The 27,922-nt window shown below is 37.4% G+C and overlaps 1 long non-coding RNA gene across 1 annotated transcript; it reads right to left on the bottom strand.

Moving 5' to 3' along the window:
• Positions 1-4,500: 4,500 nt before the first annotated feature.
• On the bottom strand, positions 4,501-27,242 carry LOC116783269. Its single transcript, XR_004355594.1, has 3 exons — positions 27,231-27,242; positions 25,775-25,779; positions 4,501-4,578 (listed from the first exon to the last, which is right to left on the bottom strand). It is a non-coding gene; the product is annotated as an uncharacterized LOC116783269 (long non-coding RNA).
• Positions 27,243-27,922: the final 680 nt, after the last annotated feature.

The following is a 27,922-nucleotide window of genomic DNA, read 5'->3' as shown; positions in this document are numbered from 1 at the left end:
ATAGGAAGGCAGAAGATTTCTAACCCTATTGGTTATTTGTGAATAATGTCATAAATAATAAGAAATGGCCTAATGTTTTCTTTTTCTCCATATTTTGTTCAGATGGTGAATTTGTAGCAGTTGTAAACTCTGCTTTTATGTAGATCCTGGGGGAGCGGAAAGAAAATTCTACCCAAACAAATATACCTAATCTCATTTGATATCATATAATTTTCTCAACTATTGAATATGTGGACAACTAGATTATCTCATTCTTCTGTTCTTGCTTTTACTCATATGTAAAACAGAAGGCTTGGTTTTCTATTACAGTTTTAGATAGCACAGCAGTGCAGGTCAGAGGGAATCATTCATGGAGCAGAGTGAGATCTGCACAGAATTACTGTTAACTAAACGAATGATGGGAAGTTTATAAGTGTTTCTTTTACCTTTCCTTCTGTTTTGTTTTGTTTCTGTGGTGTCATAAAATAGTTGGGGAAAGGGAGAGACACTTTTCAGCAATGCTTCTCCACTTTTTTTTTAACTAGTGAAAAACAGTCCTTTTCTTTCTGCCTTGCACTTTGCAAAAAACAAAATGTGTGAATCACAGCACATGAAGGAGATGCTGATTAAAGCATAAATTTTGCTTGGTGTACCTTTTTTTCATTGCAGACTTGTTCTTATTGTTGTCATCATCAGACTCTCACTCATACTGAGAAAAACTTGGAAGAAGAGTATACATATGTGGGTGTTCTGGAGTAAAGCATATTATAAAACATAATTCCAAAAGGCAAAGAAAATACATTGATTTTTGTCTATGAGGGACCAAATTCCACAGATCTCTTTCATGAAACCTGAACTGACCACATTGCATATTTATAAAAGCTGTAGAAGCTTGATACTGCAGAAAGACCTACTGTGCCAGGACAATTCATCTGTGAAAAGACTGATCATAGAATGTCCCAGATACATTGATATCACTGTGAACACACAGAATGATCACCATGTCAGTTTGAGTATAATTTATCAGAGTTTGTAAATATGCTAAATAATTGCTCTGTGCATACACTATAATTAACTATCTAGGATTTCTGGGCATTGGTCTTTCTGAGGGGAAAAGAGAGAGAGAAAGGAAAGGGAAACAAATATTTCCTTAAGTCCATGTATCTGCTTACCTAAAATCAGTGCTGTTAGGAATCAACTGATCATACCTAGACTTTGATATGTCAGCTAATATCTCAGGCTACTTTTACAACTAATAGGAGAAAATAGGCATCTCTATAGCATAAAATGTATTGTTTTAAAGCAGACATTAAAAATACAATGGTTGAATTGCACTAAAAAAAACACCAAAAGGCATATACATCAGACAGAAATTCCCACATTGAAATATCTACATCTAGATAAGAAATATACCACTGAAATTAAGTGTGCACTGATTGTTCTTAGTCTTCAAACCTTTGTGCCTTACAGGTTTTGCATGGTCTTGCACTGTCCGCTGTCTAAAATGATAAATGTTACTATGTTAGTGTTTATACTCCTCATAATTAGCAAACATGCTGGGTATTTTCTAAAGTCAAAACCTGTTACAGATTCAGTTGTCAAACTAAGGTAATATGGAGTACAGGTATCACATATCAAGAATATACTTCTATTTTTTGGAGGAATAACAATAAATAGGAGACCAAGCTTCAAAATAGATTTTAATGCTTCAGTATTTTGTATTCTGTCATGCCCCATATTGTTTGAAATCTTTTCATTACTTTCATCAGGTAGGTATTTTGTATATTAATAGAATAGTTTGTTTTTGTTTGCTCCAATATAAATCACATTTCTTATGCTTATAAAATATCTGGTGTTTTCCTTCTTTAGAAGATTAGACAAAAGATTATTTTTTATTTTTCTGAAGCTGTCAATTTGCCTGCTGTTAAAGTTAACAAGGTAAACAATCCAGTAGTCTCACAGGACCATTTTGGAACTGAGCATCAAGCTTGTCACTTTAAAGCTAGAGGTCAAGTTTTACCCTCAACTACAGGCAACAACATTTTCATCAAAGTTTACACTGATGCACTCAGTAGAAGGGATTGTAAGAATACTTGGTTTTCTAAAGGTCATGGTTTAAATCCAACAATGAATTTCAGGTTTTGTGACACTTGATACTGCAGAGCCAAAAAGTTAAGCGCTGAGATTCATCACCCTGACTTTCTAATTCCTTCTGCTGAAAGTAGATATAGAGATTCAAGGTGGGTGCAATGCAGTTAATTCAGTGGTTTAGGTAAGTGGCTCCTGCTTCTGATACACCTGCTCATCTTTTTCCTGCCTCTAAAAGCAAAGTTAGTGAAGGAGGAACAGAGTATGAGCAACCTTCATGTTACCCTGAAAAATACCTGAAGTACAATCAAACTTTCTTCATGGCTTTCTTGAGTGGAAGCAGAGAGGCAGGCACTGATCTCTCCTCTGTGATGACCAGTGACAGGATCTGAAGAAATAGCCTGAGGTTGTGTCAGGGGAGGTTTAGGTCAGGTATTAGAAAAAGATTCTTCACCCAGAGGGTGGTTGGGCATTGGAACAGGCTCCCAAGGGAAGTGGTCATAGCACCAAGCCTGATAGAGTTCAAAAAGTGTTTGGATGATACTCTCAGACACATAATGTGACTCTTGGGAGGATGGTCCTGTGTAGGGCCAGGAGCTGGACTTTGATAAACTTTGTGGGTCCCTTCCAACTCAGGGTATTCTATGATTATTCTATTTTATTTTATTATTTCTTTATTTTTTTTTGTTATTTCCAATAACATCGCATTTTGAAATGTGGAACAAAGGGAGAGAATTTGGAAAAATTTAAAATAATTTGACAAACTTAGCAATTTCAACCAATCTCCTGAATTCAAGAGGATATATTCCATTTCACATACCTGATTCTAATGGGAAATGAAAACTTGTCTGTGTGACCTGTAAATGTTATCACAAACAGTAACATTATTTGATAAATGGTTTAATCACTGTAGTGTAGATCAACACATTTTTCTTTGCTATAATAAAGTGTCTCTTCTTAGAAAGCATATGGATCAATACTTTTCCAAATTTATATAAAATCTCAGGTACATGCTAACCTTGTTTTAGTCTAAAAAACTGAACTGTTTCACAAGACAAATATCTGTATTTTTTCTAACAATATGTCTTCACAGGTCATATTATTTTCAAGGGTTCAGGCACTTAGAGTTTCTTATTTCTTTTGGGACAGCTGTCATGTTTAAAAACAAGTTTAGCCTCCCTTCCATCAAAAAGATACAGAAAAGAATTGATATCAAAAGCCAGTCGATCACAAAAAGGCTTACTTAAAACCTAGTAACAGACTTTCTCAGGTGACAGTTGGTACAGAAACTGTATACACCTCTCAAAGAGCAGCTGTGACAAATTATGAACATTCCCACTGCAGCATAACCTATGTTAAGCGAAAAAGGAAAAGAAGACAGATTTATGGTAGCTTTTTGGTATATCGATATTTAAAAATCTGAAATAGTCATTTTGTTTCAGGTTTTTACAACCCACCCCTGAGCTGGGTCAACTGAAGTTCTTATTACTAGATCCTTTGGGGCAAATTAGAGTGAAATGACACTGACTGACCAGTGTTTATGTATATATATGGTAGGTTTATTTTAGAACAATTTTGTTGCAATGCAAAGAAGATATGTTTAAGACTCCAGACCTCAAGCTATGAACTCATTGAAGAGATTTTGCTTTAAAAATATACAAGGCTCCAAAAGTCCGCCCAATGAATTTATTAAAAGGGCCTTCATTTCTTTTAATATCTTGAGAGAGCACACAGGAGAAGACACTGCACACGTTCCTCAGGAGGCCAAATAACACACTTTTATTGGCAAACTTTAGAAAATAAGGGGACTTGGCAAAAGTTTAAAGGGCAATATTCAACCAAAATAAAGCATTCCACAAAGCATTGACTTAGCACATGCTAACCCATACAACTTAGTAAAATCCCATCTGGCTTTAAGTAACTCAAAATATCAAGAAAGGAGATTAGGGGGGAAAGAAAAAGGAAAGAAAAAAAAACAAAAAAAGAGATAACTACAGCTACCACCCCAGTTCCAGAACAGATTCAGCTATCAAGAGTCCATGAGATGGTAGAGCAACGACCATGCAGTGGCTGCACGGTGTTGGTTTTACCTACTCTGGCCCCCTGTGCCACCCTTCCAGGTGGGACTTCTGGCCCATAGGTCACTCCGGGGCTGGACTAGGGCTCCAGGGCAAGATGTGGGGCAGCACTGCTGGTGTACAGGGACTGACAGCTGCTCTGGGGCTGCCCAAGGAGGCTCAAAAGAGCTGGGGTACCACTTCGCCCTCCTGAAATTTGACCAGTCCCTTCCCCCCCATGCAAATACTTGAGTTAGTCTGAGTCAGTAATTAATATAATACTCCAACGTCTCACACAATATAGTCATTTTGGTTATTCTCTATAGAAATATAATAACATAAAACTATAAAAATAACACAAGAAAATATATAAGGAAAAGGAAGAAAAATAAAGGGTAAGAGCAGATAGGGGAAAGATATCACGACCCATAGATCCAGCAACAAGACTTCTTTGCTGTAATTTCAGTGTTTGTTGATTGATGTTTCATCACTACACAGCCAAAAAACCCCAAAAAAACTGTCCTCCTCCCCTTCAGTTGAGGGGTACAAACCCGACCTCAGCAAAGCACCCTGTTGCTGAAAAAAAATGACTTATTTTTTGAGTCATTAACCTTTAATATTTCAGTCTCTTGCACAGGTAAAGTAAATATTAACTAAAAATAAAGTTGTGCTAATTATCCTGACAAGTGTGAGTAGATTTTAATCATAAAATCACAGAATTACAAAAATGGTTTTGGCTGGAAGGGACCTTAAAGACCATTTGATTTCAACTTCCTGCCCCAGGCAGGGACACCTTTCATTAGAACAGGTTGCTTAGAATCCCATCCAACACGACCTTGATCAATTCCAGGGATGGGGCATTCACAGTTTCTCCGGGAAACCTGTTCCACTGTCTCACCACCCTCACAGTAAACAATCTCTTCCCAATATCTGATCTAAATCTACACCCTTTCAGTCTAAAATCATTATCCCTTGGCCTGTCATTACATGACCTTGTAAGAAGTCCCTCTCCAACTCTCTTGTAGGCCCTCTTTAGGTACTGAAAGGCTGAAATAAAGTCTCCATGGAACTTTTCTTCTCCAGTCTGAACAACCCTAGCTCTCTCACCTTGTCTCCAGCCCTTTATCATCTTCATGGCCCTCCTCTGGGCCTGGTCTAGGAGGTCCATGTCCTTTTATGGTAAATATGGACGCTGAAAGAAATGAGGTTGCACACCCCACAGAGTTCGATTTCAGGATTTGTCTGTTGATCTTTCCAGTGTTCCCCATTTATTAGGGTTCCTCTGTAAATGGCACCTGGTGTTGTCTTTCAGTTAACTGAAATTCCCAGGATCATCCTAAACCAGTGGTTTAATCCCATACATTCACACTCATATCATGTTTGACTGTTTTCAGCCACAGGAAAAACATGCAGACCGTGCAGACCATTAAGCAATGTTCCGCTTTGAGAACACAACACTATCAAAAACACCAGTCAGGGCTAAAACACTCCTTTTGAATCCTAATTAACTGAATGCAGGTGCTGTTGGCTTAACTTGTTCCCACATCCTTCTTTGCTGGGAGCCCCAGACCTGGAAGCAGTGCTCCAGGTGGGGTCTATATAAGAGCAGAGTAAAAGGGGAGAATCCCCTCCCTCAGCCTGCTGGTCACACAGTTTTTGATGCAGCCCAGGCTTTCCAGGCTTTAAAGAATTTTCAAAAATTGAATTAAATATTTTCATAGAATCACAGAGAATGATGTGGCTTGGAAGAGACCTCAAGGATTATCTAGTTCCAATGCCCCTTCCATGGGCAGGAACACCTTCCTCTAGGTCAGGTTGCTCAAAGCCCCATCCAGCCTGGTCATTGTTAATTTATTTTCAAAAATCTGAAAATAATATGTTATAAATATTTGTTTTAAATTCCCGAACAATGGAATTAAAATATAGGTATTTATGATCAAACTTTGTAATTAAACTGACAACAAAATTCTTGTCTTATTTTGCTAATGAAATTATAAACCTCAGACATAATTTTATGGACTGAAATTCTTCAGTTCTGTCCATTAGTACTGCCTCTTTTGTTTCTTCAGTTTTGACACAAATTTTAGTATATCTGATATACCAACACACATAAGCTTACCTGCTCTCAAGCTGCCTTTCTTCAGTTTTATACTTTGTTTCTATTGTGTAGTCCCATTGGGTAATAACATAGACTATAGCTGCATTTAAGCAGTAATACAATGTAAGTACCATCTCTTTGTAAATTAGACTTTGCATTTCAAGCAATTTCCTCATATTTCAAAGTCCTCTGCAGTTAATGTGTACTGAGAACTTGCTCATCTATTTGTGTTTATTCATGAAATAAGTAGAATTTCACTTATAACTCAATGTGACCTGTGCAAATACCACCTGAATCCGTTTCATATAATTTTTTTCTTTCTTTGAAGGGTATCTTTTGCACTGGAAGTAATAACATTAATACATAATAATGAGTATTTTATGAAACACTTCAATATAGGTCTTTTTTAATAAATAGATATAGGTTATATTAATATACCTTGCATTTATATGAGGATTGATGTTTTCTTACCAAAACCAGAAACCTCTAAGCTTTTAGAAATACACACACATAAATATACACACATATTTACAGAGAGTACAGGAATGTATGCAAAGAGTATGAATAGAATATTTAGGTGTTTTTTTAAAAGTACAATGATGCAAAAGGGAATATATAAACACAACAGAAATTGATTTGATATAGCTTTTTCCTGAATACATTTAAACAAATTTTTCATAGTCTTCAAATTTGTTAAGAAACTAAAAGTCAAGTAAGTTTAATAAAAATTACATGGGGAATATTTCATGTAGCATTTAACTAGAAATAAAAATATCATTGAAGAAAAGAAGAAATCACAGAATTATATGTTTCACTAAATCATTCATAGAAGGAGCAATATTTTTATAGGGAACATCTAGAACTTATAAATGACTTTTACTTGATTTGAGTTTTTAAACTCACTTCATGGAAAGACATTTGCCTTGGTACCATTACATTATGAACTGTATCTGGATTATATTCACTTTCTTTACTTTTTTTATTATTCTCTTCCACAGAACTTCTAGCTTTCATTACATGGATTCCAGATAAATCTGAGGTCAAATTTACATTACAGGAGCTTCACTGAAAGGTTATGTAGCTATGTAATATTTTACCACCTATCTTTTGAATCTTTTTGAAATCTAAGAGGAGTGGTGAAATAGAGCAAAAAGATAAGATGCATTTAAAGCATTTGTTTTCACATTTGAATGTAAAAAGAAGTTAAAAAGAAAAATATCCCCATGGAAGATAGGATATCTGAAGAAAATTTTACTACTTCTTGCAAAGATTTTAATCAGCATAATGTATAACTTCCAAAACACTTTTAAACTTCAGTAATCCAAGTATTTGGGTTTATAAAAGTAGTTCAACATAGAAGACATTTTTAAGGCTCTATCCTTCCAGATTTTCCTTTTTACTATTAAATAGTTTGACATTAAATAAAAAGTTCATTACTCTAATGCTTAAATTGTGAACTATTAAGAGATGAAGATATTCATAGTTGCTCTCATGCTTAAAAGTTAGAAGCCTCACACAAACACCCCTCAGGAATTCATATGTTGTGGTTTTGAATGCCTACATATCACTTAGAAGAAATTGAATAGTTAAGCAAATAATTTACAACAAATCTTTTATTGGGTAAATTCTTGTTTATTTCTATTCCTTCACAATCAGATAATTTATTAGTCTTCTTAGATCTTAGTTCAGAAAAGTATTTAGCAACTATCATATGAGAAATAAACAGGAAAGAAACAACAGTTTTTGACAACATCCTCTTATGTAAACATATCTGAATGCTTACTAGACTTACAAAACTGGCAAAGACTGACATAGAACATCAAAGGAAAGGTTCAAGGTGTTTGACTTTCAGAATTAATTTTCAGTCCTTAGATGTTAAATCAGGTTAAACACATTGATCTAACAGTTTTTATTTAAAATATTAATATTCATTTCTATCTATTTTCCTTCATTTTAATATCCATCATCTGTTAGAGATTAAATGTGAAAATAACAGTGGTATGTCATCTCTTTTTGCTGCACAGTGGAAAACTAATGTTTCTGACAATGGCCCTAAGTACTAACTTGTAAACCTACTAACAGTGATTTCAAGCAATGCTTGACTGAATGATGGTTTTATAATTCATTATTAACTAACTTTATGCATACTGGAAGTGAGCTTGCATTATTAAAGTAATTTTTATTTGTGTTAACAGTAGTCAGAAAGACAAGATTGCATCTCCACCAGTGTGACCTCTTGTAATTCAAGTCATTTCTCCATGACATGCATCACTTCTAAAAGAAGGGTAATAATAACTCCCTGTCTTTCAAAAGGGATTCTTGCACTGGATTTTTTCCTCACTGCCACAAAATTCCCTTCCCTTCCCTTCCCTTCCCTTCCCTTCCCTTCCCTTCCCTTCCCTTCCCTTCCCTTCCCTTCCCTTCCCTTCCCTTCCCTTCCCTTCCCTTCCCTTCCAGAACCTTCCCTTCCCTTCCCTTCCCTTCCCTTCCCTTCCCTTCCCTTCCCTTCCCAAACCTTCCCTTCCCTTCCCTTCCCTTCCCTTCCCTTCCCTTCCCTTCCCTTCCCTTCCCTTCCCTTCCCTTCCCTTCCCTTCCCTTCCCTTCCCTTCCCTTCCCTTCCCTTCCCTTCCCTTCCCTTCCCAAACCTTCCCTTCCCAAACCTTCCCTTCCCAAACCTTCCCAAACCTTCCCAAACCTTCCCTTCCCTTCCCAAACCTTCCCTTCCCAAACCTTCCCTTCCCTTCCCAAACCTAACCTTCCCTTCCCTTCCCAAACCTTCCCTTCCCTTCCCAAACCTTCCCTTCCCAAACCTTCCCTTCCCAAACCTTCCCAAACCTTCCCTTCCCAAAAATTCCCTTCCCTTCCCTTCCCTTCCCTTCCCTTCCCTTCCCTTCCCTTCCCTTCCCTTCCCTTCCCTTCCCTTCCCTTCCCTTCCCTTCCCTTCCCTTCCCTTCCCTTCCCTTCCCTTCCCTTCCCTTCCCAAACCTTCCCTTCCCAAACCTTCCCTTCCCAAACCTTCCCTTCCCTTCCCTTCCCTTCCCTTCCCTTCCCTTCCCTTCCCTTCCCTTCCCTTCCCTTCCCTTCCCTTCCCTTCCCTTCCCTTCCCTTCCCTTCCCTTCCCTTCCCTTCCCTTCCCAAACCTTCCCTTCCCAAACCTTCCCTTCCCTTCCCAAACCTTCCCTTCCCAAACCTTCCCTTCCCAAACCTTCCCTTCCCAAACCTTCCCTTCCCAAACCTTCCCTTCCCAAACCTTCCCTTCCCAAACCTTCCCTTCCCTTCCCTTCCCTTCCCTTCCCTTCCCTTCCCTTCCCTTCCCTTCCCAAACCTTCCCTTCCCAAACCTTCCCTTCCCAAACCTTCCCTTCCCAAACCTTCCCAAACCTTCCCTTCCCTTCCCTTCCCTTCCCTTCCCTTCCCTTCCCTTCCCTTCCCTTCCCTTCCCTTCCCTTCCCTTCCCAAACCTTCCCTTCCCAAACCTTCCCTTCCCAAACCTTCCCTTCCCAAACCTTCCCTTCCCAAACCTTCCCTTCCCTTCCCAAACCTTCCCTTCCCTTCCCAAACCTTCCCAAACCTTCCCAAACCTTCCCTTCCCTTCCCAAACCTTCCCAAACCTTCCCAAACCTTCCCAAACCTTCCCTTCCCAAACCTTCCCTTCCCAAACCTTCCCAAACCTTCCCTTCCCAAACCTTCCCAAACCTTCCCTTCCCAAACCTTCCCTTCCCTTCGCAAACCTTCCCAAACCTTCCCTTCCCTTCCCAAACCTTCCCAAACCTTCCCTTCCCAAACCTTCCCAAACCTTCCCAAACCTTCCCTTCCCAAACCTTCCCTTCCCAAACCTTCCCTTCCCAAACCTTCCCTTCCCAAACCTTCCCTTCCCTTCCCAAACCTTCCCAAACCCTCCCAAACCTTCCCTTCCCTTCCCTTCCCTTCCAGAACCTTCCCTTCCCTTCCCTTCCCTTCCCTTCCCTTCCCTTCCCTTCCCTTCCCTTCCCTTCCCTTCCCTTCCCTTCCCTTCCCTTCCCTTCCCTTCCCTTCCCTTCCCTTCCCTTCCCAAACCTTCCCAAACCTTCCCAAACCTTCCCAAACCTTCCCTTCCCAAACCTTCCCAAACCTTCCCTTCCCTTCCCTTCCATTCCCTTCCCTTCCCTTCCTGAACCTTCCCGAACCTTCCAGAACCTTCCAGAACCTTCCAGAACCTTCCCTTCCCTTCCCAAACCTTCCCTTCCCAAACCTTCCCTTCCCAAACCTTCCCTTCCCAAACCTTCCCTTCCCAAACCTTCCCTTCCCTTCCCAAACCTTCCCAAACCTTCCCAAACCTTCCCTTCCCAAACCTTCCCTTCCCTTCCCGAACCGAACCTTCCCTTCCCTTCCAGAACCTTCCCTTCCCTTCCAGAACCTTCCCTTCCAGAACCTTCCCTTCCAGAACCTTCCCTTCCAGAACCTTCCCTTCCCAAACCTTCCCAAACCTTCCCTTCCCTTCCCAAAACTTCCCTTCCCTTCCCTTCCCTTCCCTTCCCTTCCCTTCCCTTCCCTTCCCTTCCCTTCCCTTCCCTTCCCTTCCCAAACCTTCCCAAACCTTCCCAAACCTTCCCTTCCCAAACCTTCCCTTCCCAAACCTTCCCAAACCTTCCCTTCCCAAACCTTCCCTTCCCTTCCCTTCCCTTCCCTTCCCTTCCCTTCCCTTCCCTTCCCTTCCCTTCCCTTCCCTTCCCTTCCCTTCCCTTCCCAAACCTTCCCAAACCTTCCCAAACCTTCCCAAACCTTCCCCAACCTTCCCTTCCCAAACCTTCCCTTCCCTTCCCTTCCCAAACCTTCCCTTCCTTTTCTCACTGTCCCTGTGATAAATTGTTTTAACAACACTTAATGAGCTTTGTTTATACCTGACTACCTCCATAGTTTTTCTTCAGTGCATTAATATAAAACTTAAATGAGGTACAAGAGATATTTTAAAACCTAAAAAATCATATTAAATCCAATAATGTTACAAAGTATTGACTGATTGACGTTGCTCACGTAAATTTACCTTCACATAGTCCTTGGATGTATGTAGTGAGGCCATCTTGAATGAGAAAAAGAAAGACTACAAAAGAAAATACCCTGACATGGGGAATCTTTTTCCAGTGAAATACTGCAAATGTTTTTGGGGTTTTTTTGTGGTAAGAGATAGGTAAGACAAATTATGTTTTATACAGTTGGCTTGTGAGAGAGACGGGAAGGGAAGGTTTGGGAAGGGAAGGGAATTTTTGGGAAGGGAAGGTTTGGGAAGGGAAGGTTTGGGAAGGGAAGGTTTGGGAAGGGAAGGGAAGGTTTGGGAAGGGAAGGTTTGGGAAGGGAAGGTTTGGGAAGGTTTGGGAAGGGAAGGGAAGGTTTGGGAAGGGAAGGGAAGGTTTGGGAAGGGAAGGGAAGGGAAGGGAAGGGAAATAGAGTACAGTAATTCAAATATCTCAATGAAGTTAAGGTTTCTAAAACTACTCACTAAAGAAATATAATGTTATGTGGTGTACTGAAACTCATGTACAGAGATGACAATGGATGCAAAATTTTTTCGAGGAAGTTTCAGTATTAATAGAATGAATGTTCCACTGGACACAAAAAATGTGTGTTGTTTTATTGGTAAATTGCTCTACTCTGATATTTTTTTCATAAGGTATAGTTACAAATTTGTACTCTGTTGATGTGCAAATGTTTTTTTTTAATCAACATAGCAGGTTGAAATAGGTTCACAGAAGTAGAAAAGGGCATCTATACCTTTTTGCAATGTTTATGGTGTTTGTGCTGTGCTTGCTGCTTTGTTAATGGAGGTTAATGGAAGCTGTGTGGATAACTATAAGGAGATACATTTCTCAATCCATTTCCAGGAGAATCTCACTGTTCATACTAGGGAACATTTCTGATTGCTATGCATTGTTATTATTAGATTAAATTCACTTCATTGCGTTTTATTTACAGGCTTTCTATTCATACAAGAAACTGAAGCACAAAAGAATTCTTCTTGGAATTTAATCCAAATATGTGCTGACTCCTTTCTTTTTCCACTGAGTTTAGAAAGAGTTAAAATCACTTGGCATCTCACTGAATGAATCCCTTTAAGTTCCTTGTTACAGTGTGAAATGTTATAACCCTTAGAGTCAGACAATCAGTCTCCCTGCCCCAAGAACACTGGAAGTCCTTGCAGTCTCTTCTAGGGCAAAGGAACATCTTCTGGTACTTCAGTATGTATTTCCAGCAGAGTGAGGACAAAAGAAGATTTGTCTGCTCAGTCTCACAGATTGTAACTCAAAGCAAGAAATGAAAAAGAGCTAATGTGCACTCAAAATCAGAATCCATTAGGTTTCTGTGAAAGACAATGTGTTTAAGAAGAAATAGGGGGACTTGCATTTTTACTGTTTCTTGTTTCACCATCTGTGGTCTGAGCCTATATATTAAGAAGGTAGCTGTAATAGCTTTCCTATATAACAGATTTATATGCATACTTGACAGTTCTCATGAAGTAACAATAAAAATCCTCTAACTAACTTTCATTACAATAAAAAGATGAACAAATTATTCCTGTCTCTATTATATTTTTAAAAGAATATGAAAAAGAGTAGATAAACTCAGGCAAATACTTTTTGCGTTCACTGTAGATTCTGATAAATAATGTATTAAAATATTACATTACACCTAAAATGAGTATCCTAGCCATGGTACCTTAATGGTCTTAGTTTATGCTATGTTAGACCTCCCTACTGTGCTGAACAAGCCTTATGTGGAAATAATAATCATCCCATTAAAACAGTGCTAAATAAGTCCCCATTTCAATTATGTTGATGCAGATGCAGAAGGAGATTTTGGCATCTAAAAATCTCAGAAAAAAAAATCTTCAGGAATATAATTTGTGGGAATCTCTTGACTTCAATTTATTGATTTATAACGTAGCTTTAAATCAACTCTTTTAACCTGATTAGTTCCTTTCCTCTCAGGGGAATCCGCCTGTTGTTGAAATGTATACTAAAATCTCCTTAATACCTACGAACACGTGTATCATTTAAAAAAAAAAAAGAAGTTACAAAAAAATATCCATCATGGCTTTAATGCTTGTCATCACTTGCACATTTATTGGCCTGCCACTGAAACACCACTAAAATGCAGAACAGATTTAAACACTGTACATAAAATGTCCTTCATTGCAAGAGCTGTTGTTTTCAAACTGAAATATTTCCCAAAGTCAAGAGGTATCTAGTGAAAGTATTTGGCCTTTAATGTTATTGACCCATTTTCTGAACCGAGCTTTAGTGACCATCTAGCAAGTGAATTCAGCTGATCAGCACTTCACTATATGTCCTTTACTTTCTACAGAAAAATATTTGATCATGTAAAATTGTTTTTTCCTCCCTGCTCCTGAAACTTCTAAGTTCCCCTTCTTAGTAATCCTCTTTTGTTTGTACAGATTATGTTGTCTTGAGGCAAGAATTGTGTCTCTATTGGAGCAGCGTCCTGTAAAATGTGAGAAACAGCGTTTTTGCTACCCACCTCCAAGAGGGTGCAGCAAAATGTGACTGCTACGAAAAAAGAACTTGTTATATGAGTCATTTAAGCTTCAAATGACCTTTCCAAAAAGACTGTGGTTGCCAGAGCCTCCAAAGGTGCGAAAACCCACTCTCAGACTGGAACTCTACCTGCACAAGTGTTACTCCATGACCGGTTATCAGTGACCCAATTATAGCTCTCTAGGCTAATACATACATTTCGAAAGGAGGGTTGAAGTCATTATTACATTTGTAATGTATCTTCCCATTTCCATCCACAGCCCCAGATTTAAAATCAGAATAACTTGTGATTTCAAAGAAATTGAACTGCAGTTTCAAAGTACTTCGTTTTCTCCTCTATTGTAATGCATCTCAGATTCCATACCAGATTTCAAGACCTAAAAGATACAGCTCCTAAAACAATATAAAAGTTTGCTACTGTATACAGAAGGGAGTGTAGCTATTTTGAAATATAACAGACCCCAAAACTTTCAGAAGTGCTAAGCCCTCTCAGTTCCGAAAGAGAACAGTAGAGTTTGTGGCTGCTGTGTACTCTGGACTCTGCTTTCTTAGGGTGAGCCTCCAGAAAACAAAACATCTAACCCATGACAAACCTTTTACATCTATGAGTGCATATGGCAATGTAAAGAGATTTACACATAACAAGAAAAACAGCTTTGGAGTTCTTTGGTTTTAACTCTGTCTGGACGTTTTCCTTGAGTGACAAGGGCAATGCATTAATGAGGAGGAAATGAAAATGAAAAAACTGAGGAAATGAAGTGCTTGTTTTCCTTCACTAACAGGATTGGCTATTAATAAGAGACAATTAGTAAATTAATGCTTACTACCTCCTTCCACAATCAGAGCAAACATTAAAAAGGGAGAAACATTGAAGCTAATAATAGAATTGGATGCATAAATAACTATCACTCTAGATTAAATCACAAGAAGCAAATAACAAAGACAGACCTTGTTCCAAGGCAGGTCTATGCAATGAGATTATTAAGTACAAAGACAGTTCAGAAGTTTCCTTTAGTGGTTTTCTTTTGTGGACTACGTATCAAGTGTAACTGTCCAAACTGCAGACTTCTATGCCTGAGCTAGTAATCTGAAACTTCATTTAAATTAATAGAGAAAAAATATACATTTCCTGAGGCTAATTCATTTCATGTGTCACAATAGGCACCTAAAGCAGATAAAATATATCCATAAGTGACTTTTTGTCTCTGTTGAGGAACAACTACAAAAGGGACCATGTAGTGACCAGCTCAGATAGAAATGTTTAAAGTGTGAAAGTTGAAAACTAGGGGATATGACTTCCTTCTCTAGGGTTTGGTAAGTGATAACCAGTTTCAAAAGAAATGAGAAATATACCAATTTCCCATTGTAGCTATCATATAAATATTTGTAGCTATCAAGTGCATACTAAAAATATGTGCAGGTTTCCCCAGAAACCATGACACCACATTAAAAATGGCACAAAACCAGTTAATGAGATAAGAAATGACAGATTTGAAGTTGTGTGACTTTATTTTGCAAGTCTTTCATGTACATTCATTACTTGTTTATAACTTGTTTTTTCTATAGAATTTATGTTTCACATAAAGTACAGAATGGATATTGCAATGAGTACGAGGTTATTTACTGCAGACGAAAAACAGAGCAAGTTAACCTCAATGTAAATGTTATCCACCTTTTTAACCAAATTTTATATTACAAAGAATGGGAAAAAAAAGTGATTTCCATAAATGCTTATAATCTGGTTTTGAATGAAAATGAAGCTATGTGTTTTTCTGTAAGTAAAAAAATATTCAGAGAAATCACTTGCAAAATTTTCTTCCAAATGTTTTTAAATTTCACAAAATTAAAATGTAGGAAAAATTGGTCTTGAAATTGGAGTAATAAACTCCATTTAACTAAGCTGATCTCCTCCTTTAGCAAGCCGAAGTGAATGACACTCAGAGAATGGGGAACAGTTAGCAAGAAGGAAGAGTATAGGACAAGCAGCAGCAGTTAGTCACTATGTCCAAAGTTCCAATTCTCACTACAGCTGCAATATCTTTCCAAATAGTTTTCTTAATAAAATTCCTCCTCCTAGGACCACCAGAATTTTCCTGTTATTTATTATCCAGTACAGCAGATCTTATGAAGCATTACTTTAATATCAAGTATTAGGGTTTCTTACAGAGAATTTTCCTGTGAAAAACAACCAAATATACTCTCTCTAGGAATCTTGAGGCTCACTTGAAGGATCAGTGTAATTAATTTCTACAGCTGAAAATGGGTTCTGGATGATCTATCGGGTTCTGCCTTGTACATCTCAATAATACTCATTTGACTAGAAAAAATTCAGCTCTGATGATAACATATTTTTCCTCTAGTTTTCAAGGAAGATCTAAGTTTCAAACGGATGATGGGATAAAATCCCAGTCATCATCATGTGTGCAAGCAGCAAATGACAACTATGCATCTCCAAATAGGAGAGGTATTCTGCAAATCAATATGATGACGTAGTTACTTGTCACAACAGGAGGTTGTCAAAGAGAGGAAAAATAGCCAAGAAGAACTTCTAAATCAAATCCACAAAGAACCACAAAACATAAAATATAAATGATCCTCTTTGTAGAAACTGTTCCGCCCATGTGTGTGTATCTTTTCAAAGAAAAAAAAATAACTATCTTGCACTCTGAGGACTCTCGGTGAGTCAGTATTACAAAATCGTAGAGAGGAACAGAAAAAAACGCTATTGTCCAAAACATGAAGTCAAGAAATAAAAAACGCCAATCATTTTTCCTAAAATGACTAGAAATATCTCTTGTATGAGAAGCGGATTATATTTTTCCAAAATAAATGAAAAATGTTTTAAAATCTTGACAGAGCTCAGGAAGGAAAACAGCTTTGAAAATAAACAGTGGAACTAGAGGGTTATGGCCTCAGGCATGATTTCTCTGTTTTGTTTCCACAGAGTTGTAAATTAATATTAATTCTTCATGACTTATTACAGTCATCTTTTTCTCTGAAAAAATATTGATTGACTTGTTTTTACTTCAAACTACATTTTTCTCTGCATTGCTTTGTACACTTTTACAAATGTGCCTTCATGACAGCCTTAGGCTGGGGTGACACATAAGGATCAAACTGGAGACCTCCTGTGTTAAAACCTTGAACTGAAAATCCATGACTTAGCAGCTGAGGACTCTAAGAACCCATTCTCCTTGAATCAGTAGAGAGGGGATCCTATAATACCTATTCTCTACTGGGGTTTTTATAACTCAAAAGAATTTTCTGTACAGTTTCTAGAAGATGTCTTTTCTTGAACAGCTTATGAATGACGATAGAAACTTATAAGTTCATGTCAGTCTAAACAAATCTCCCTTTAGGATATTATTCTCTCTTTCTCTAATAGAAATACTAAATCTAAATTGTCCATTTAAGAATGTATTAGAACAATGTTAAACTCATGCTACTTCAGGAAGAGTAGTGTACATTCCAGGTTAAAGCTAGTTTCCTAGACTGTGTAATTTAATTTTTCTGCAGTAATTGCTTTTAAAGTCATTGGATATATATTAATAGTTAAACAGCACCTTTGTTGCATCATGATACATAACACTCCTATACTTTTAGCCTCCCTCTCCTTTCCAAGTGCCCTTACAAAATAAGTGTGTGACATTTTGGAATTTGAGGGTCAGGCAAATGATAGTGGAGATGAAGGCCTATGGGTTGGCCAGAGCAAGTCATTAAACAAGATGGATCACAACTATGGGTGTTAAGAAAGGAAGAAGGGTAATTGTAGTAGACAACTCCCCGTATACCAACTGGACCTATCTCACAGGGAAGTCTGCTGTCTCCCTTGGGCCCTAGTAAGAGATATTACTAGAAGACTCCCTGGACAAATTCGGTGCTCAGTGGAAAAGAACCTGAAGGTATTGGTTGGTAGCTGGCTAAATATGAGCCAGCAGTGTGCCAAGAAGGCCAATGGCATTCTGGCCTGTATCAAAAATAGTGTTGCCAACAGGACTAGGGAAATGATTGTCCGTTTGTACTGGCAAGGCCATACCTTGAGTCCTGTGTCCAGTTCTGGGCCCCTCATTGCAAGAAAGGCATTGAGGTGCTGGAGTGAGTCCAGGGAAGGGCATCAAAGCTAGTGAAGGGTCTAGGGAGTAAGTCCTATGGGGAGTGGCTGAGAGAGTTGAGAGTGTTTAGCCTGCAGAAAAGGAGGCTCAGGGGAGACCTTTTCATTCTCTGCAGCCATCTGAAAGGATGTTGTAGCAAGGTGGAGGTCAGTCTCTTCTCCAAGGGCAACTAGTGGCAGGATGAGAGGACATAGCCTCAAGCTACTCAACCTCAAGGTTGAGCTCAGACCTCTACTCTGGAGGTCCTAGGAGGAGGGTTTTTATAAAGAAAACTATTTGGAGAGATATTGCAGCTGTAATGAGAATTGGAACTTTGGACATAGGGACTAGCTGCTGTTGCTTGTCCCATACTCTTCCTTCTTGTTACGTGGACATCAGGAGGAATTTCTTCATGGAAGACATCGTTAACATTAGAATAGACTGCCCAGGGAGGTGGTGAAGTCACCACTCCTAGAGGTGTTCAAGAAATTACTGGGTGTGGCACTTAGTGCTTTAATCTAGTTGACAAGGTGGTAGTTGGTCAAAGGCTGGACTTGATGGTCTTAGACATCTTTTCCAACCTAAATGATTTTGTAATTCTTTGCTTGTATAACATGAAATCACAGTGATATGTGCTCTGCTTTGGGAGAAGGATGGATGTCTGTTGACATAAAGCCTGTTTTGTTGGAAGAATGTTTAAGACCTGGCACAACCTTATAGAATTGTTAAGTTTGCAAAATACCTTTAAGACAATCAAGTCCAACCATCAAATTTATAGCTATATTTCCTGCGGACAGAGATTTCTTCTGAGCTAGCTCTGAACATTACCTCAAAGTAGTGATACTCAGTGGCTAAGGCCATGACATCAAGAGTAGTTAAACAGTGCAAATGATCACTAGTTCAATACTGAAATTGTCTGCTGCCTTTGCTTTCTGGGTTTTTTTGTTTGTTTCTTTCATTCTTTTTGGTGGTGTGTTGTTTTTTTGTTTTGTTTTATTTTATTTTGAACATGGAGCCACAGTACAACACTTCTGGGACACCAATATGCAAATGCAGTAATCTGATCCCAGGAGCTGTATGGTGTCATCCACATCCCACTGGATCTAGACTGTGTGGTCTGCCTTTCAGCCTGGTAATTTAGCCTGGGCATACAGCAAAAACTCAGCTGTGTCAAAACTCTCTTTGAGTCCTGGCTTGGGCATATCTGTACAGTACTCACAAGTACTATGTAGCTATGATCTCAGATTTCTACTCTGGAAAAGGACCAGCTATGTACATACTGGAGTGGACTTTCCTAGAACGGTTTTAATGCCTATATTTTCTTTGCCTTGTTTTCTCATTTGACTGAAAGTGGTTTCATTGAAGTATTCCCATCTGTATTGGAGCAAAAAGAACAATTCCTCATTTCATCTTATATAGAAGTATGACCTTATCTGTAATTACCTTGTAACATAGTTTGCATACATTATACTATTCTTCTTTTAGGTATATAAAAAGGAAGAGACGCATTTTCAAAATGAGTTGTTATAATTCTCAGTCGTTTATGTAACTAATTGATCATTTATGCCTCGTGTCCTGCTGTACCATTTTTACAGTTTTCAAGGAAAAAAACCTCCACTATGCTGATATGCCATTCTTCAACACACATGGATATTTATTATACAATACAAATTCCTTTGAAACAGAATTTCCAGTGCTATTTCTATGGCTAGAGGAAATCAAAGGGGAAAACTACACAATATGAAGAATCAAAGAAAACTGTTTTATATAAGGTATAAAGGAAAAAAGTAACTTACAATACTTTAGAATTCACCATTAACAACACTGTAAAACATATAAATATTGAAGGTTATTGTACCCTATCCTGACAGATAGATCAGAGAGATAGAAAGAAAGATACATAGACAGACAATCTGCAAACACTGCAAACACAAGCTAGTATTATTAAACTAATCTTTATTAGCCATTGGTACTTTTTAGCTGGCAGATTTTGACACAACGTACACGTGTATGCATATTCACTCACATACACAGAATTCTTTCATCAGGTCTGACAAGAAACAACAATATCCAAACTAAATACCAATTACAGTTGCTCTGGGAATAATTATGGTAATCTACCAGACCACTCAAGAGAAAAGAATAGTCAGCACGTGTGGAGTAGAGAGGTGACAGCAGAAAGAGGTGACTAGCAGTTAACCTCCATGGAACTAAGAGAGAAGAGTGCCCTTAACAATTCCCATTACACTTGCCACAGTGCATCAGGAAAGGTCAACTGAGTCTTTTAAGGGATATTGAATAAAAAAAAAATCCTCTTTCCTTCCTGCAGCATCAGTGGTCTCATAAAGAACTTTATTATTGCTTACAGTCCTTGCTGTTCTCATCTCGCTAGGTTATAACAGCTGAAACATTACTAGTTTTCTCTATTTCTTTATCAATACATTTAAATGTATTTAAATGATACAATTAAAATTCGTGTTCTGTAAAAAACATTACCAGTATATTTGAAAGCTGTGCCCTCAATACTACAAGAAAGGCAACAGAAAAAGGCAATGGCATTTGAAGCCAAACAAGTCAAAAAGGAAAAAAAGATCTTTGGCCCTGCCAGCTCTTGCTGCTACCTCTCCTGTCAGAGAGAAGGCTGAAGAGGTACGTGTATTTTCCTGAAGCCGTTCCCTATGCTTCTATATACACTAAAATCCATTTTTTTCTCCTTGACTAGCTCTCATGCTGCTCTGTTACCCCAGCAGCCCCCTCTAGGCACTTAACAGGACTAAAAATCAACCTACCCTTCTGCAGCACTCTGCGCTCTTGAGGTCCATACAGACCCACATCTTGTCCAACTGCTGGAAAGGAGGTAGAGAAAGAGAAAAACAGAGCGAATTTGTGTGACTTTTTATTTTGAATAGCTGATGCCCTTCTGAAGATGAATTTAAAGTTAAAGAGAGACAACACAGTTGGGAAGGACTGTGTATGCAGAAAGGATATTAATAAAGACTCCTTCTAAAAAACCCTCAAATTATCTTTCAAAAACTTCCATTTTTCTTGTATTATGCCATAATAATATAGCTGCCTGTTTTTTCATTCATAATTTTAATTTGTTATGAGATAGATATTTAAAAAGAAAATTCTTTGTTCAAAACTTAAACTGTTTGTTAGACTATCACATAAGTAAACAATTTACCTATCCTCACAAAATTAGTAGTAACTGTGAAACCAACACAGGTTTCTGAGAAGTGGAAGTTGAATTAATGCCTATCCCTTTAGTAATATCACACATGCTCACTATATTGAAAAAGGATGAAGCTATATCATCTGTGGCTTATGAAGTCAAACACAACTTATGCAGTTAAACACTGCTTAAGTTGTTAAACACAGTGCAGGCAACAACCCCACCCTTCCTGGTCACTTTTACAAAAAATAAAAAAAATAAAAAATTCTATTACTTGTTTTTGTTTATTACTAATTTAAATTACAAGTAAACTAATTCTGCCTAATGTAATGTAAGATATCTCTAAGAATGAGAAGGGTAGAAAAATTTAGACTATTGACTTTGATTCAGTTTGCTGTAATTGAGCACTGAATTGCTTTGCCAATGGAGGATATGTAACAGGTCCTAAATTAACTGTAATGGCTAGAACTATTTTAAATATAGCATGTGTAGCAAACTGCAGACTCTTTAAAAAAAATAAAATTAGTCTGGCATTCATTATACAAGAGGTATATTATTTCTCACAAAAAAAATCTAACATATGCATTTATTGAGTATTTACAGACTAAATGCATGTACATATGTACATAGTAACTGACATTACAATTTAAACTTGTTCTTAAACACAGAGCCAATAATTTTTTAATTAGTTATTAATACTAGGCTGCTAGGCCACTACTAAGGTACTTAATTAGGGCAGCTAATTGACATTCTAAAGACCCAAACAGCTGCAACCCCACTGAATGAGAAATTTTAGGTTGTCAATCCTTTAAAAAATATGTGCACATCCATTTTGTTGTTTACTTTGAAAATGAGGTTTAAGTTAGGTACATATATTTGACTGAAGGACTTAATCTACCTTGCCAGAATTATTGTTTTATATAAATGTGTACTCTAATATGTATGTGGGAGAAAAAACACCACCATAAAGACTTAGAAAAATAAATCTGATTATAGGAATCATAATCACTTAGGATAGAATGCAACACAGAATTCCAAATGAAAGAGTGAGTGGAAATTGCATGCATTACACAGTTTATTTTGAGTAAATGCCAGCAAAATCTATGCAGAATACCATATCATCATCTCTTGTGTGTAGGACACATTTGCCATTAAAAAAAAAAAAAAAGGCACAAATAGAATCATACACAGATCATTTGAGTTGGAAAGGACTTTTAAGATCACCTGGTTCCCACCTTGGGCAGAGATGCCACCCACTAGATCAGGCTGCCTAGGGCCCCACTCAATCTGGGCTCGAACATTTCCAGGGATGGGACATCCCCAGCTTTTCTGAGTAACCTGTTTCAGTGTCTCACCACCCTCATAGTAAAGAATTTCCTCCTAACATTTAAATATAACTCTCTCCTCTTTTAGCTCAAATCAGTTCCCCCTTGTCCTATAACTCACTTTAAGTACTGGGAAGCTGAAATTCTGCTCCCTAAGCTGAACAGTGCCAGCTCTCTCTGACTGTCTCCATAGGAGAGTTGCTCCAACCCTCGGATCAGCTTTCTGACCCTCCTCTGGACATGCGCTTTCCATGTCTTTCTTATGCTGAGGACCCCAGAGCTGGACACAGTATTCCAGGTGGGGTCTCACAAGAACAGAGTAGAGAGATAGAATCATCTCCCTCGACCTGCTGTTCATGTCCTTATAGCTTTTTAAAGAAGAATTTGGGGGAACTAATTTTTTTGTGGTAATACCCCAGTGAACTAGATACACTATATATTTGCCATTGTATGCCAGCTCTATGTTTTCCAAGGGAAACTATTGCAGGATAGATAAGCAGTACTGAGTTTGTCAGGACTTCAAGTCTGTTGCTCAGAAATTTTCAAAGTTAGAAATAAGTGTATCTCTCGCAATTACGAAAAGTTTTGCTTCATTAGACTGCAGTAGCTTTTATGGTTATTTTATTACCATACTTTCATATTTCGTTTTGGAAAATGTAGCATAAAGAAGTGTTTAAACTGGAAAATATTAGTTTAGGGACAAGGACTGAAACTACCTGGGCAGAATTTATCATACTGTCGTGCCTGAATCAAAAGGATTTCCTTTATATTCAACAGAGAGCATGTCTCAAGGTACACACCAGCTCACTTGCTAAAATACATTCCTCAGGATTATATGAATCTTAGCAGGTACAGTGAAAATAGAAAAATGAAAGAAATGGTAGCAAACCTATGGGGAGAACAAGTAACTTGATTGGAACTACAGAAACAACTCAGGAAAAAAATTATGAGCTTTAAATGTTTCTTCTGATTCCCATTTTAACTTCCACAGGTCTCACTGTTTCAACAGAAGTCCAAGAAGTTTCAACTCTACCTTTGTCTCTGCAGTCGAAAATATAGAACATTAAAAGAGGTATTTAAGGAATCCTGATCTACATGCACACTGAGTTATACTACAGCAATTGAGAATCTCTATTATTAACACAATTTTTTAGAAGCTTGAATTGTAGCTTTTTAACAAAAACAAACCAACAAACAAAAAATATCATCTCCCAAACCAAAATTATTCCTTCTTCTCATTTGTTGAGAGAAGACTATGACATAAAAATCAAAAACTCAAGCTTACTATAATGTGATTTAATTTCTTGTCAAGAATTTCAACAAAATTTTATGCTACTTTTTGCAATTCTTGCTGTTTTTTGATTTGCTCTATTAAAAAAAACAAACACAAAATTCAAGTTTCTTGGTGTTTCTTCTATGCAGTGTTACCTTCGTTCAGAGGAAGGGCAGGTATTTTGGGAGAATCATACTTCTTCCTGTCACCACAGCTAATGAGGCACAGGAAACCATTGACTGTTGCTTGATCATGCATACAGAACAAGCAACTGTTAGGAGGCACATTCTTCTTCTGAGATGAAGCCATCTGCAGCCAATCCCAGCAGGTTTTCCTTCAGGGCTGCAAGTGCACAGTAAGAATACAGATTGTTTCTACTTTCCACATCCTTTTAGTAGAGCTTAAGCCAATACATGTGGGAAAATCAAAATAAACACAGACAGATGTCTAATTATCCCAGGTAGTCTTTCCATATATTGTGCATACAATCTTTTGAACATCTAAGATATTGTTTAAAAAAACCATCAACCCAGAAATTAAACTGAAAGCCTTTATCAAATCCTGTACATCAGGAAAAAGCAATCATGAGAGGCGAGATCCACATCTGCCAACACTTGATCTTAATTATTTGTTTGATAGGTATTTCTGGACAAACAGACTCAGTCATTACCAGATGTAGCTTGTCTGTGTTAATAATCGGAGATAATTGACTCTACCTTTTGCCTTTTGCCAATTACCACACATCCAAACTGAGTGTTTTTCCTCCTCTCTCTGTCTTTAAATTCACTAGAAGGTTCGAGAATTATAAACTGAAAGATTGAGAAGGATAAAGAATGTCATTAAAATGTGATTGCAATCAGGATTAGGTATCAGTGATTACTTTCTGTGAGGAAGGAGAAACAAGCAATCTGAGAACTTTCATGTCTTTACACAGCACTGTTGACTGCTCCTCTAAAATATCTCTCCTTTCAGTATATCAAAAACACCCCAACATTTGTAAAAACAAATTAAAACCAAAACATGTGACTTGGTTCAATGTAGGAATTATAAGATTGACTAGAATACAAGTATTTTCTCAAAATTGAGATGAGGGGGAAAATGTAGCAATTTATTTATGCATTCTGGGAAGTTTTAACATTTGGTTTATTTAGCATAGTATTATAGCTATTATTTTCTGGTATTGGTAATTAGCATGTAATACTGATTTATAAATCTGGCTGCAATTATACCATTTTATCTAAAGAAATCGAATTTGCAAAGGCTAACTAGCACAAAGCCTCAATTATCAGTTGATTATAATCATTCGGCAGTGTGACAAGTGAGTTGTCATAAGCCCAGTAGTTGTGAGGAAAATAAATGCAGCAAAAAATACCAAGCAGAAATTATTTCAGTCAGCGTGGGAAAAAAGTCTTTATTTTGGAAGTTCAATAAACTAAATCCAAATGCTTAATGATGGGCAGAATTTATGAGTTAAGATATTTTTATAATAAAGAACCCACTTTTCAACATCTCTGGCTATTTCTTTCCCTTAAATTATATGGAAGATAAACAGTTTTATTTGTTAAATGAATGCTAAAATCTTTCACTTTCATCACAACCCAGGTGCATTTACTAACAGCTTAAATGCCGTGTAAATATTGCCACCTGAGTAGATGTCCTATTTTAGAAAGGTGTTGTGATTACAGAGGTGATCTGGGACAAAGACACTTTCACTCCCAGCTCTACTCAGTTTTTGGACCAGAGTTCAGTGATCTAATTTTAGACACTTAATTGAAATACCATAGTTAGAAACATAGTCTCTTTAGAACTCTTCTAATGGTCAGTGGAGGGTGATTTCATACCTTTGCAAGGTGAATCAGGAGTTTACTAGGTCAAATTGCCCACTAGAGGTACCTATCTTTGTCTTTATCGATTAAGGAGATTCTATTTTAGGCAAGATGGCTCAAATAACTGCCTGACTCAAGCATTTCTGTGTGCGCATGGCCAAGTCACTTGGGTCTTCTTCTACAAACAGAATCCAGGCAAAATGCTCTATACCCTGTCAGAGAGGCTGAACAACCCTGTACAATCTGTGAAGGAGGTTAGTCAGGAGTTGGGGTGTTGGTATGAATTGTGCAGACAGCGAGACTTTACTGGGTGTTCACCAGCAAGCAGGCCCCAGACTTACACTAAAACAATAGGGAGAGCAAGACCAAGCAATGATGGGGAAGCTCCACTTCATCCCTCACACCAGAGTCTAAGTCTATCATGTTAAACCATTAATAGGAAACTATTCAACATTGCTAAGCCTGTGAATAACATCTCAGACCTAGAAAATTGTCTAAGAAAGAAATAATGTGAACTGGACTGGAACACACACCCTAGATAGCAGAAGTTTAAGAACTCCTTTCAAGTTGAAATTCAAAGTTGTAAACTTTTTGTTTGATTGAGGTTTTCAGGCCTTCTTCCAGCTTTCAGACTGCAGCTGAGAAGGAAATGTCCTGTTCATGCTTACTCAGGTATCCAGAGGGAACCCGAATCTTCTCTTCCTGATGAAATGTCAACCATCACAACTATATTCTGCAATATCTGAATCTACATGTCAGCCAAAATGGTTTTATATTAAATTGAATGTACTTCCAGTGGGAATACTTTTATATTCATTAATGCAAAACTCCTTTTAGCCTTCTACCTAGGATATGTTTGGAGTTATAGATTTTGAATTTGGACCTCCCACAGCTGATACAAGTACACTGTGAAGCTTTTCATGCATAAATTGATGTGGTCTGACCATGTTTACTATGTTAGTGCAGTTACAATTATAGCTTGGTTTTAGTCCGAGTAGCTCAGCTCTGTCAGGGTTTATGCTTAAACGCCTAGAAGCAGAAACAAAAAATAATATCCCTTACTTACATGCAGGTATTTTAACTAGCCAACTCATAACACTATTTGTACTAGTAGTTCTTAGGATACTATTACTAGTAGGGATCCATGTATGAGAAACATTTTTTAAAGGGCTCAACAAACAGTCTTTTGCAGGTAAGCTTGTCCCTGTGATTTAGTCAGGTCTTTATTAAAAGTCTTATTGCCACTGTGCTAACTTGGAGGTAATAAGTTCCATGCAGTGAACTTACCTCTACCTTTTAGAACTTACACGGTTAATATTTTTAAATATAGAATTTTAAATTTACATTTAAAATTAAAATGTTAAATATAATAGTTGTATGAAACTTCAATGTATTTCTCCTCACAATATTTTTTTAAAATGCTAGCCAGCATTATTTATTCTATTTATAGAAAATTAATTCAATAATGAGGTTTCTTGTTTGAGAAGTAAGAATATGCAAAATTTTCCAAAATGCTATGCCTTGATTTGTCCAGGTCAGATGCAGACAGAGGCAGTCTAACCTCAGGCCCTTTTAGACTAGGAGTGTTTTTCTCCTGCAGAAAACAGGGACTTTGCAAGTAACAGAACAGCCTACATGGGGTTGGGATATGGCTGGGCTCAGAAGCACTGCTGATCTGATAACAGCCTCCAGAACTAAAATTTGGCCATTTTTTTTTTTATGGTAGAAATAGGGAATTGCAACAGTTTCTCTTAAATCCTGGTTAATTCCATTGAATGATTTTTCTCTACCACATTTTAGGAGTTGTGATTTTTGCAAGAAATTGAAATTCTGGTAAAGAATGTATGTTCTTGAATTATAAGCAAGACATTTGCCAGAAGTTCCTGTAAGGCTTTCAACAAAATCAGTGGACACTTATGTCACAGATTCCAATAATTTTTTTATGTTTTTATCAGTACCATCAAGACTTGAGATTTCTTTATATCTGTCTTGACTGTCTGGCAAGAAGATTGGCCCATGCTGGAGCAAGAACTTGTGATCTACCATGGCTTTTTGTGATAAATATTCCTTTAAAGCTGCCCAATATAATGCAGAATACCAATGTAGAACATGAGAAAATTAATCATCCTTCCTATGGTGTATAGAGCATTTTTTCTTATAATTTATTCTTTGTGTTTATTCTTTCTCTTTTTCTTTCTGGGTAGTACCTAGGGATATTTCTGATAATTCTGTATTATTACACATAATTCTGTAAAAGTTATGTCTTGTTTCTGAAAGATTGTCAAATCTTTTCAACTAAGTGGAACTTCAAGTAATTAGCTGCACATTGGTACTGACTTCCAACAGCAGTTTACATTTTAAGTTTTAGAAAATTCCAGCTAGAAATACTTCATTAATAGTACATTTTCTGTTGGAAAAATGTAAGTGTTATTTCTGTTTAATTACTAAAAAAAACAAAAAAACCCACCTAAAACAAAAACAAACA

The sequence above is a fragment of the Chiroxiphia lanceolata genome, chromosome 2, assembly GCF_009829145.1.
Source record: "Chiroxiphia lanceolata isolate bChiLan1 chromosome 2, bChiLan1.pri, whole genome shotgun sequence".
Classification (NCBI taxonomy): Eukaryota; Metazoa; Chordata; class Aves; order Passeriformes; family Pipridae; genus Chiroxiphia; species Chiroxiphia lanceolata.
The sequence above is the reverse complement of the archived record's forward strand: the minus strand, read 5'-3'. Positions and strand labels throughout refer to the sequence as shown.